The sequence below is a fragment of the Drosophila obscura genome, unplaced genomic scaffold (assembly GCF_018151105.1).
Source record: "Drosophila obscura isolate BZ-5 IFL unplaced genomic scaffold, ASM1815110v1 contig_192, whole genome shotgun sequence".
In the NCBI taxonomy this organism is placed as follows: Eukaryota; Metazoa; Arthropoda; class Insecta; order Diptera; family Drosophilidae; genus Drosophila; species Drosophila obscura.
Genome location: NW_024542781.1, coordinates 3,361,985 through 3,375,289, shown reverse-complemented (window position 1 = coordinate 3,375,289; position 13,305 = coordinate 3,361,985). Strand labels below are relative to the sequence as shown.

Sequence of the window (13,305 nt, the reverse complement as noted above, 5' to 3'; positions counted from 1 at the left end):
GAGCCGTGTAAGCCATGGGAGCAGGGGTGGGGTAAAAATAACAGTCATGGACAATGGACCACGGGGCGTATGAGTCTCCGCTTTCGTTTCTTTTCATTTCGTTTGTCTAGTGGCGGGTTGCAGCTGCACGGGGATTGTACACGGGCAGTTACACGAAGCTGGAGGTAAGAAATTTAATAAAGTGAAACTACATTCCGTCCGTCCCCTACAGCTTTACTTGTTGATGTTGATGGATACTCGTATTTTGCGGTTCCCCAGGCAACGGCAACCATCCAGCAACTGCGCCACTGACAAGCTCATCAAGGTGGAAAGCCTTTAGAAATTCCTTCAAGTTTCCATCTTATTACTTGATGTTTGCCTTATGAATATTTGAGAAATGCACAGAGATTCCTCGCGACAGACACTGTTCTCCATTAGTGCACCTTTATGCAAAAGTATGTTACTTTCTGCTACAAAGTGGCAAAGGGGACAAGATGAAGGTATTTTCCTTCTACCTCCTGCCACAGGAAAGTTCCTTCTACAGCATAAATTATTATTGCAATCCAGGCAACTTTTCCAGAAAAATGTTGCGAGTCCATGTGGGGTAACGCCCATTTATGCATATGGGAGTACTTGTTATGGATGTTCATGCATTTTGTTTACATGCGAGCGAGTGTCAAGTGCAGGGTAATTTTACGAACTTATGAGAAAACGAATCAAATAAGAGTCAGTCAGATATTCGGGCAGCATATTTCCTACCTTCAAATGATTGTCATATCTTGGTAGTCTTCCACTCGCATCTCTGTTTATGCACCTCTCCAGATGTCACCCAATAAAACTCAATGTCTGCCCGGCACATGGGCCCCAGGTGCCTTCGACTTACAACATCTGTATGCAACTTTCGTAAATGTTTCAGGATGGCCAAAAATACACAGAGCAATCATTGGAGAAGCAGTCACTCCCACCAACATCGTTGTGGATAACCCCAGTCGATGATGAAGATCACTATGTACGTGTATCCAAAACCAAATAAACTGCAGCTAAACCAAGCTCCATCTTTGGAGGGTGTATATATATGTGTATGTGTGGGGACTTGAAACGTTTTCATTACACATCTCGTATGTATACTCGTATGTATTTGAGACAGAAACGGAAGGGAGATAAAAATGTTTGTTGCCCGGACATATAACTTTTATAAGGCCATCGGCCGTCGGCCACTGTGGCTCTGGGCTCTGTGCTCTGTGCTCTGGGAGCCGCAGACAAACAATTCTCGTACTTCGTGGCCGTTTCCTCTTTCCTTTCCATACAAATGTTGTCGTCTTTCCGTTTCCTCCTCCACACATGGCGGATATTTTACAACTTCCGGCCTCCCAGCGTCTCGCCACCACTCCTCCGTGCGACCTTTAGCCGTGCATCTGTCGTGGCCTCAAGTGTGGGGAACGGTCGTTAAATTTTAACACTGATGTGTTAATGCCCCCCTGAATCCCCCTGAAGGCTGCACCTCCCCTAAAAGGCTTTCCTTTGGGTGCAAACAATGTCAGCGGGCCACACGGCTGCGGGCCGGGCCAAATTTGTTTGACGAATTGCCAAAACATCTGAGCAATTTGTGCCCCGAGCGTGAACAAAGTTTGGCAAATAAATTTGCCAAATGTCAGCGGAATAAAAAACACGAATATTTCATTCCTTGCAACGTTGGCTCCTGCTCAAGCTTTTACGGGCAAGCTGCAACAATAGCCGTGTGGCAGTCAGCCATTTGTAAGAGAGGGGGCTGGCTGTGTTACACAAGTATCTGGACGGGGTGGGGTGTAAAGCGAAGATTGAGCAGTGTAGGTGTCTGACAAAGTCACACCAACCCTGATGAATGTGTAGGAGATGATTAAGAATAGAATTCGTTGAGGAGAGAGCTATCTGCCATCTGCTAACTCTCCTTCTAATTGGGATCTGCAACTACAAGAACTGGTAGTTTCTGCCTCTCAGCCATAATCCCAATTTACCCTCAAGCTGAAACAGAATTAAAATAAAAAGTGAAACTACATTCTGTAAAAGTTATTTATGTAACTTCTAAAACTTTTTTTGTAACTCCTGCATTATGCAATTTGTTGCACAACTCTGCCTCCCAAAGGCCCAACGCAAATTACGCATACGCTTCGGTATCCAAAAGCCACTTGAACTTGGCTCAAAAGTGAATCAATAATTTCCCAATTGGGTACCCTTCGGTACCCGTTCGTTCCCTCGATTCTATTCTCGATTATGTAAGAGGGAATACACGGTGTTTGTTTTGTTAGTATTTTTTATGGTGATCAGATGAGGTGCGAGAAACTGGACTCGAGTGTGGTGTTGCCCCGCTAAATGGTCGCTAATTTCAGTGTCAAGTATTTACAAATCACATTTGCATTTAGCGGATGGATGCCCACCTTCCCCTTGCCCTTACCGTTCAGCTGCTGGGTGGTTCGTGACAAGCTTCAATTAAAATCTTTAGAGCCAAATGAAGAGGCTTCTAATGAAGTCTCTCTCCTTGTGGTTCATTACATAATTTTGCATAAATCGAGGAGGCGATGGCGCTGCGGCACTGCGGCGCTTGACATGAATTTTCCCATCAGAGGACATCAAGGACCTGTCGTTTGATGCGCTGCTAAGTTGCTGAATCAGTGTGGTGCTGTGTGGTGGCATCCGTCTCACTATCTTTAAACGCTGTCATGTCAAGCGTTTATGTTAGTTTTGTCCTTCCACTTGTCCGCTTGTGGACGCTTCCTTTTTGTCCCGCCAGCCCCCTCTGAATATACATATTCAAAAGGGACCACGCAAACGCACACGCACCATCTGCATATCAATCAGATGCCACAATGCTGTCACTCTTCTGTCACACTGTGCCACACGGCGTGTGAGAATCCCTGTCAGGCGCCCCGTTTTTGGCTTGCTGTCCTGCGTTCCATCTGCAGTTTGAAAAATATGAAACGTTCGCGTTTTGCATATTTACTTTACGGTTTTCCGATTCCGTTTCCTATTCCTATTCTATTTCCATTTCCCTGCTGCTGCTGTGGCATTTTCAATGGATGCCATTTTATATTGTCGTACCTTTTCCCCCTCCCATAGAGACTGCCACACCGATTCAGTCATGTTGAAAATTTTAGTCGCGTTCCCCCGATAGAAAAACTCAATTAAAATGCTCGACGTGTCGCAAATCAGTTGAATACTGTTCAGAATGCACAGGCAGAATGAATACATTGTTAAATGTATTCTGAATTGATTGTGGCATAAATTGATTTCGCCCTCTTCCTGGAAGAGCTCCCATTTGAATCGCTCTGCTGTGAAATGCACTTTGAAAATATTATCATTGGATCCCGACAATGTAACTAACAAACAATCTGCTGGCAGTTGTTTGCATTTCCATTTCCTCGGGCAACAATTTCGCCCTTCCATCGATGATGTTTGTTGCAGAAGCAATAATGTTGTGCATGATGGCATTTTTACTTGCATGACTTTTCCAAAGGAAATCTTTCCATCTGCCACTGGGTTCTGGCATTTTCTTGAATATTCTTCACTGAGCTGAGGTCAGCAGTGGCAGTGGCCCGAAATAGACTTTATATTTCTTTTTACTTACAAGCTTGAATGGGCCGGTCATATTCTGGTTACATATGGGGAGAGAGGGTAAGCCAATGCAAATTATTCATACGCCCTGCTGGCCAGGCCGAGCGTATTCGACCGCAACGTCAACTATTTATGTGTTCACTGGCACATCGATTGCATTATCAACTACAAGTATACTCGTATGCATGGGGATGGGAATATGGTTATGGAAATGAATTTAAATTTTTATGCTCCAGAAGCGCACACAATTCAAAGTATACATCAAGGCTGACTTCCGCTTTTGTTGCATGCCACAAAAAATAATAGTGAATATTAAATTCCCCTCATTTGTAAGTCGAAGCAGCTATGGCTGCTCGCGTGGCGTGAAGCATTGCGATGGCGCAGGATAAGCATAAGGAAACTATCCATACTGTTCCAGCGTTGAAAAATCAGTGCCTGTTCCCACTATTTGTGTGTATGTGTGGGCAATTCCTATGATTTACGTCCCACTCGCAAGGCCCTAATGTTATGGCGGTTTGTACAGATTGATTGCCAGCCATCTACATAGAAAGGAGGACTCTTAACTGGCTAGCAGCATGGCAGAAAGGCAGAATTTCCCACATACTGTTCCCCCACAAGGCTTACTATGGAATCTCGTCTTCCCCCGGAGACAGAATGGGCGTGGGAGTGGAAGAAACGCGAGCAAGTCCTTTGGCAAGCAGAAACTTACTTCCACCTACGCAAAAGGACGCATGTTCAATATTTGTGGTCGATAATAATGATGATTGCCCAAAGGTCGGTAAATTTACATACAACGATTAGAAGCTAATAGATTAATATTTTGTGTGTTTGCCTCTGCCGCCTGCCACCTGCCACCCAAATAGAATGCCCAAAATTATCGCCAACGCTATTTCCTTTAAAGTGACAAGATGTATATCATATGTCAATACATTACGCATACGCCACGTGGCGCAACACTCTCTTTGGGGGTGTATACGAGTATCTGAGTATATCTGACTGAGAGTGGCACTCGTAGTGGGTGCTGGCGTGCAAGAGTTGTTTGCCACAGAAGGAAGATTGATTGAATCGAGAAGTGACGATAACAAGCGCAAAGTGAAATGGAAAAGCAAACAGCAACAGCAGCAGCAGCACGTCAACAGAATATACACAACTATTGTACTTCTACAGTCATCATTGGCCTGAAGGGACTGATAAGTTCAGTTCGAATCCCTAGTTCTTTATGCAGGAGTCTTCCCTGTACGAGACATATGCGTGTGTGCGTGCTATTCAAATGTTTTACTGACGCCATTCCTTTTTTTAGTTCCCTCCCGCACATAGCGTGCACGAAAATTTATGCACACGTTTATTGTGTGTGTTGTGGGGGTGTGCGAGTACCTTATGCCTTTCGAAAGAAAATATTCATTACACTTTTAACCTGCGTGCACCTTGAACTTGTCGATTTGTTTCGATTAAAGTTTCACCAATAGTTAAAGCCTACATTTTGGCCATTTGCACCCCCTCTGGAGCCCCACCCATAGGTCTGGGCATGAAAGCAATTAATTTCATTTTTATTGCATGCGCCTGTTCCTGTTCTTTGAGTCCTTGAAGTCCACACTGTTGGCCGTTAGTCATCTTCTGCCGTGTCCCTGTTCCTGGACCTCGAAACCTTCCGCGAATCGTTTTTCGTGCCCATTGGTGCCCATAAAAACGGTAATTAAACACGAAAACTAGTGTCACATGGCGTATACGTGACGTGGGTCAGTTTCTCGTTGAATTGCTCTCATACGCAACGTGTGTGTGCACCAGCAGCAGCAGCAGCAGCAACAGCGGCTGGTAGTCAGTCAGTCTCTCCTCTCGAACACTCTCGAGAGCATCATCCGCTCATTGCAACGAAACTCGTGATTTGCCGTTGTGGAATGCTTTGAATACTTATCGGATATTTATGGGGCCTTAGAGCAGTACTCTCCCTCTCTCTTCCTTCTCCCCCTCCGTTTTCAGGTATTCAAACGACTTCATTTGCATTTGGAGCAGCTCTCTTTAAGTTGGTTTTTAAGACCTGTTAAGTACGTTCCGAGTAAATAATGACTACGAGTATATGCCACATAAATACAAGTTTTGTGGCACATTTCATCCACACAAAAACCGGAAAAAAGGCTATTTAGATTAAGTCAACTTAATTAGGGTTATTAATTAGCACAAAGTTTCCTATGCTCTGCTCTTCTATTGCTGAGGCATCTGCCTCAGAGATTTGGTTGTAACACCCACACAGATACGACACATGAGGCAGTGGATATGGCATATGGGAAGGGGATAGGGGATAATAAGTCAGCTGAAGGGCCTCCTGCTGGTTCGGTGTCTACACCATGGATAGCTGTAAACCTGAGCGGAGTTAAGCATCAACCTGAGTCGACTGACGGCATGGACGACAGTGACTCGAGGCCCCATAATTACATGAACATTGTTGCATGTTGTACGCTCCTGGAAATCTGTTTATGGCCGTTTATGCTGATGCCTTTTTGTCCCATTTGCGTGGGCTGTGCGGAGCGGCCTTGATGCCCAACAAGCTGGGGGCTCTAACTGTAACTGTGCGACTCAGTCCTCAGTCTGTCTGTCTGCAAGGCTTCCTGTTCGCTTATTTGCAACCTCAAGCGCTCTTCACTGCACACAAAAGCCCAGGCACACATGGAGCAAAAACAAAAGCGCAACAAAACAGCGGCATGAACATGACCCTTAAAACAAAAAGCGAATGACAACTAACAACCAACAACACACATGACACATGACTGTTGAAGCTAACGAACCAATGTGGCATAGATTTTAAGCATAAACAGCAGCAGAAGCAACAGAATCGCTTATGGAAAGACGAACTCTGGTGGCACTTAAGCGTGCCACAAAAGCAACAGAAACCGACTCTCGACTCAAGTCAACTCAAGACAGGACTGTGTGGATCTTCAATTGCAAAACCGCAGAAACAGACAAACACTCAGACCCCACAATGCCTCACATGCTACACTGGCAGATGGCCCACATGACCCACACCCATCCATTGACACTTTTACACATGTCCCTTTTGCAGATTTGGTGGGAAGTGGCGGAGTGAAGTGGCACGAATGAAGATGAAAGCTTGTCCTGTGGCGTTGCTTATGTATTTAGTTACATTTGCAAAATAAAATATTCATACATTTGCTTAGCAGCGAGTACTTTTGCCGCTCACTGCTGCGCACCAAGCCCCATGACTGGAAAACCGGATGCCACCATGCCACCATGCCACCATGCCACCAACCTGCAGGGTTCCGCTCTTCTATGCCACATTCATGTGTCTGTGTGTATATGTATGTGTGTGGGTGGGCCTATCTGTGGATATAATGGGGTTTGGGTAGCCTATTCTACCCTTCATCTATGCGCATTTATCTCCTCACATCTCGGGGTCTGGTATTCACAATTTGCTTACATTTCACAATTTTCAACTTTCTCTCGAGTACAATTCAACATTTTCCAGAGCAAATGCTAAGCTGAATTTCCACTTTCTATAGTTTCCATGTTTTTTGTGCTTGTGTGTGTGTGCTTTTGGTTTCCTTTTGAATTTCAGTTAAAAGTTTTTTCCACTCGGTTTGTTGACCAAACAAATGCGTTCCACGCTCTGCAGTTTGGCTTAAAAAAACCGAGAGACGCCCACTTTTCTATCAACGGCTCAGCGGCTTCCACAAAATTGTTAAACATTATACCCTTTTTTTTAACCAAAAGCATTAAACCCTTTGCTAGGCATTGAAGCGTTTCTTTGGATACCATTTTAATCACTTAAAAATGTGAGAATGTAAGTCTTGCTTCTTTCAAAGAAACGATTTGGAACTAAAAATTCTTATTCTCAATTGACTTGTATTCCCAGGAGAACTAATACACCCGCCGCTGTACCCCTTAAACAAGGGCTTCGCCGCCAGGGGAACTGGAATGAATAGGCCATTTACATAATAACTATTCCGCATGGAGGACGACCGCAATAGAACATTAAATAATATCACAGTCAGGCTTCCAGTCGCACCATCCATTCACAAGGGTCCGAGAAAAAGGGTTGCCGTTTGCCCTATTTAAGGGCTTTAAAAACTTATATGTCAGCAAAATGGAAATGGAAATGATTTCATTAGATTAGTGAGGCATAGTTTGGGGGAAATTGTAGCTTCGGGATTGTGGAATATTCAATTTAAAACACTCGATAGGATCCGTATTTCCCTTAGCGAATGCGCTGCGTGAATCTGATTTATTGATTGCCATTAATCACTAGAACCGATTTAGGAGGGATCAACACTCACACACTCGCTAAAACCTTTGACAGAATATCAAAACTGATTTTATTGAAAAACCATCCACAAGTGTAGTTAGTTTTAATTCAATTTCAAAGAGGAATGGGGCTGCAGGTGGGACCGGGACTGGAACGAGTCAATCGAGTGAGTTAAGCCAATTCAGAAATTGTTATTCAATTTAAATGTGGCTCGGGGGCAAGATCAATAGGCAGCAGAACAGAACAGGAGAACAGCAAAAGTGATTTAACAAATTGTTGTTTATGCTGAATTTATTTAAATACAAGAGTAAATCCACAAAAATGAAACGAGTATCAAATCGAATTATGTTAATTAAATGAGCAATGCACAAAACGGAGAAATTCCCATCATCAGAGAGGAGTCAGCAGACAGCAGCCAGAAGTTGGCCAACTGGTTGACTTATTTGTGTCACACGATTAAGCCACAGGAGGCAGAGCCACTTTTATTTCATTTTTAACACCTCCCTTTTGTGGCTGCCCGTTGGCCTGTTCATCTTTTGGGCTCTTTGTAGTTGCTGGTTAACCGTTCGGGGCTTTTGTCAACCACTCGACACGCTTTTAATCCTAATTAATCCTTTTCAAGCGAAAAGTTCAACGCAGGACGCAGGGCGCAGCTGGGCAGCGGCTTAAAGGACAACCAAATACTTGAAAGTTGGCCAGAAAGTAAAATGTCGACATTGCCACCTTTCCGACTTGTCGCAAATTAACTCAATGGGCGCGACTCTTGTTCCACCAGCAGCAGCAGCAGCAGTTGCTGTGGAATAATTTAATTATGCCCATTCCGCTCGACAAGTTAACGGAGACCATCCATCCGACCCAAAAGGACTCACCCAGGACTCTTGTGTGGGCGGTGCCCTACCATTTGGCTGTTATACTTATGTGGAGGCGTTCAAAAGTCAGTGTTTTTGCCGCACTCTACACTTTTTCTGCTAAATGAAAACATGCTCTCCAGTTGGCCCATGAAATTCACTGCGGGAATAACCACACCTGTAGTTATATGGATAGAATAGCCATCAGACTCATAAGGGAACTATTTTGGCTCTTAAATTACTTAAAACTAAAGCCTAAAGAAACTCACTTCTGTTTGTTCTTTTGTTGAATTGTTATTCTAATACGAATGTATATATTCTCCATGCCAGCTTAAAATTGTATTTGTTTTTCTAATCCTCTTTCACTTTGATATTCTTTGATGCCTTCGAAATACAATATTTATTTGATTTTCCTGGAGAAAATTATCTTTTATTTGTAATGGAAAATATTAAGAAAAACATTTCCATTCAATTTTCATAGAATTTCTTATGAAAAATATATACTTTGGAATAGTGAAAGTAAGAATAAAATCCTTTTATAAATAAGGGTAATTTTCAATGGAAGATATATAATTTTTAGGAGTATGTACCTATATCACTCAATGAGATAATATTTGGGAACAATTAAGTTGTCAAAACAAATCCTTATGATATTAAATAAACATCAATATAAACTAGCAATTTCTGAAACCTAATCGGACAATTCCCTGAGCTATTTGTACCATTATCATTTGTTCAGTATGGAGAGCTCCGACCCATTTCTGTGGCCTCCTTTTTCGAGTGTCACACGCGGCGTATGCGTAATGTGCACTATTTAATTTATTTTTAATTGCCGTCGGCTCGTAACGCAAGGGGTTTCGGGTAGCCAGCAGCACTTGTGTTCCCTCCCTGTATATGCAATTATTTACGCGGCAACTTCCATGTGGCACATGGCACGAGCCTGCGGTACGCATTTTGGTGTATTATTATATAATCAATACATAAATTGAGGGCATAGCAAAGCCAAAAGCCTTTAATTGAATTTAGAATCGGTAAACAATTCGGTTTTCGGGCAGAACCTCAGAGCTGCCACAAAAAGAGTCAACTTCAGTCAGCCACAAAACAAAAACCAAAATAAAATTTTGGTCTAAAAATAGCAAAAGAAAAGGTTGGAAAAACTAAAAAAGGAAAAGCCAAACACAATAGAACAAAAATATAAAAAAAAGGGGAAACTACGAAAAGTGGTAACAGGATACTCGTATGTGAGCAGAGAAGGAAACACAAGGAAATGGAATAGCAGAAAGGAAGGTAAACCAGGGGAATCAAGAGGACATGTAGCACAGTAAATTTATGCGTTTGTAGGGAAAGCGACACAACCTCAGACAATAATTTTCGCCATGGGAGTCGTGCAAAAAACAAATTTAGGACGAGAGCCAGAGCGAAACCCAAAGCCAAAACGAATCGGGCCACGTTTTATGCTATCCCCTTTATCTTTCCTTTTCCATTTTCTTTCTTTTTTCGTATGTTGTTTCCGCCGAAAAGCCACTGAAAAGAAGTGAGGCGAGAAGGAGTCTCAGGGGGAAAGGAAAGCCAAGTAAACGTGGCCAAAACTTTGCGAAATCGCGACTCAAAGTGGCTAAGACGGATAAGCGTTGCACAAAACGGCAACCGATGAACTTTTCCCCCGTGATTGTGTTTGTGCTTGTGCTCGGTAGTTTCTTCCAATATCTTGTCGGTTGTATTTCCGTGTATCTGAAATTCGAGCGACAGCTGCAGCGTGACCAGTTTTCAGGACATGGCGTACAGGTTGTTTTCTGGCCATGTCGCCGTTTTCGATAGTTTACAACTATTCTTTTTTGCTGGCCATCTATTAATAGATCTTGTTCTAAAACTCTCTCTGTTCCTTCCATCAAATCTTTGCCTAGTATTTGCCTGCTGCTTATACGTAATATGACTTACCAATTCTGTTTTTGCCTTCGATTTGTTGGGTGTATCGTCTGTAAATGAGAAAAGGAAATACATTTAAGTCAAGCCGAAGCTTCAAATATAGAATTCGGATTATAGATATGAGAAATCTCCAAAAATTAAATGAAATTAATGTCAAATGTAATTAAGCCGACCTGAACCTATGGACGAAAAGTGGGACTATGTATTTTTAAAAGCATCAGATCGAATTAGTGTCAGTTGTATTTGTCATTTCATTTCCAACCTAACCTTTCTCTCTCATTGAATCAATAAGCACAAATGGAATGGTCTCCAGGGCTACGACAACGGGGCGTTTAAATAAATGAATTGCTAAATGACAATGTTGGACAAAAACGGAAGACAGGATATGCGGGATGACAGGACAAAGACGGACAGCCAGGACAGACAGCATGACATATGAAGGAGTGGGAAATGCTAACAAACAACGAAATAAAATGCAAAGAATGCCCAAGAATTTGTGGAACAAAATAAACTTGTAAAAATGGGCCAAAGGTTGTGCGGATTTCGTAAAAACAATGAGAGAATCATAGACAGTGAATGAGGGCGGGAGAGGGAGAGAGCATTGGGACAAGGTTAAACCGGGGAATAAGACACAGCCGCAGATGCCGACGCGACCAGCGAAATGGGCGCAGAGACACCATTTTATGGCCAATGATGGAGGACACCGCCGGACGTACAGCCTACGCCGAGAATGAAGGAACAATAACAAAAGCAAACACACATACTCGTACATATATCCTCGCACAAAAGCCAATGAACGTCAGTCAGCGGCAGACGCCGAACGGACGAGGGTAAAGTCAGAGGGGCACGGGCACGTGCCACGAAAACAGTGTGAAGCGAGAGAGCAAACAAACGGCCGCGTTGCTGGAAGTGCATGCCGCATGCCGGAGCGGAGGGGTAATCTGCCGCGGCGCGGACTATTTATAAGCGGCTGACTCGCCGAAATCGGGACTCCATATACCATATAAATCCGAGCGACCTTAACCTTCCCCGCATTACATAAAAAATACAAACGAGGGGATTCCCACGAGATTCGAAGTGTTGGTTGGGTGTGTGCCGGCTACAGACAGGTACGGTGGGGCGCACTTTAAAAGCTTTTAGGCGGCAGAAGTCTCTCTTTGCCTTTCATATCCTTGTTCACTTAGCTAATACAGTTTTTCGGTTAAAGAAAATTGGGGTTCTTTATTAGCTAAAGTATGACTTTGAATAGGGATGGAGTAGAGGATGAGAAAAGTTTGAAAATTAAGTATATAAAATGAATGAAAGAAGGCTAAGTCTGTCTCGGATCAACGAGGATATAGTTGTACGATAAAACAGAAACGATAATCCATTTGATATGAATTCTAAATATCGTATTAGAAAGCACTGAATGGTAGAAACATACATTTGTCTAAAACTGAATAAATAATGAAATAGTCCAGCGATATATCAGAAAATGATCTTGATTCGTTTGATTCTTTAAAATATAGTCAGTGATTTAATGAATTCTCTATTAAATATGAGCTTGAGTTGTAATTGTTTTGTGGTGTTCAATCCATAGAAAATGTTTTCCACTATAATCGAGATTTAAATAAAATACAGAATATTCAATGTAGATTTAATAATTAAAATCTTTTAATTTATCCAAATAGCAATGCCCCCATAACATTATACAAACCCAATAATTAACCTAATTGGAGTTCTCAAAACTTGTCAAAAGTTGAATTTATTGCCCTTTAGGCTCTAAACTACTATACGGAATTAATTTTCTCAAGTCTCAAAAACACAGCTACAAAATTGTATTCGTTCGTATAGAAGCATTCTTATAGCCAAACAAAAAATTAGGATAAAGCCAGATAACACAATGGCGATAGAGCAACAATAACACAAATAAGTCAATAAATTTGACAACATTTTTTGTAAAATCCTCAAAGGGAAGACGTATGGGATGGTGATGGGATCTACGGGTGAGTGGCAGAATTGATGCCATTAAAATGAAGTAAAAGACTTGCTCTGGCAGTGGTCGTTTGGGTTAAGTGTAGGCGGAGTGTAGGTGGGGTCCATTCTCCCCTGGATGCGAATGAACCGTTGACAAAGTCAATGCTGAAAAAAAACGAGAAAGAAAAACAGAAACCTAATGGATTTCACAGACACTTTGGCAGGCCGTCTGGCGGGACTCCAAGAAAAAGGGCAATCCAAGGAAAATTCCGCGCGTGAAAAGCGGGAAAATGCGTGAAAGCAGGCGGCAGCACTCCAAGTAATTTCCGTTAGGTATTGCACGTCACAGAAAAGTTTGTGTTTTACTTTTTGGTGGTGGGGATGGTATGGGATTGAAGCTGTATTGTATTTTGTGTGTTCCCCAGAGGCAGGCCACAACAACAAAAAGTTGCTAAAAAGTAAGGTTCCCCGCTATCGTGGCACCTACCCCCTATCCACACGCTAGTGCTAATACTGCTATCGCTTCACCCTCCCCTACCCACGAATAACACTCGCATTCGTATGACATTCAAGGGTAAAATATTTTATAATTCGCACATTTCGGGGGGGCAAGGGCTTTGGGGTCCGGTCCGCGTTTTGCTTTACATTCGAGATACTAATTTGTGTGTCTGTGGGTGTATCTGCGTGTGTGTGCTGTGTTCTTTGTTGTGTGCTGTGTCTGTCTGTCTATGCATGTGTATTTGTGTTTGGTTT

At 42.7% G+C, this 13,305-nt stretch overlaps 1 long non-coding RNA gene across 1 annotated transcript in view; it reads right to left on the bottom strand.

Annotated features, from left to right (window-relative positions):
* LOC121404257 overlaps positions 1-13,305 on the bottom strand; it is a 29,128-nt gene that overhangs the window by 14,775 nt on the left and 1,048 nt on the right. The window contains exon 2 of the long non-coding RNA XR_005967848.1: positions 10,609-10,646. This is a non-coding gene — a long non-coding RNA (uncharacterized LOC121404257). The remainder of the gene's footprint in view (positions 1-10,608; positions 10,647-13,305) is intronic.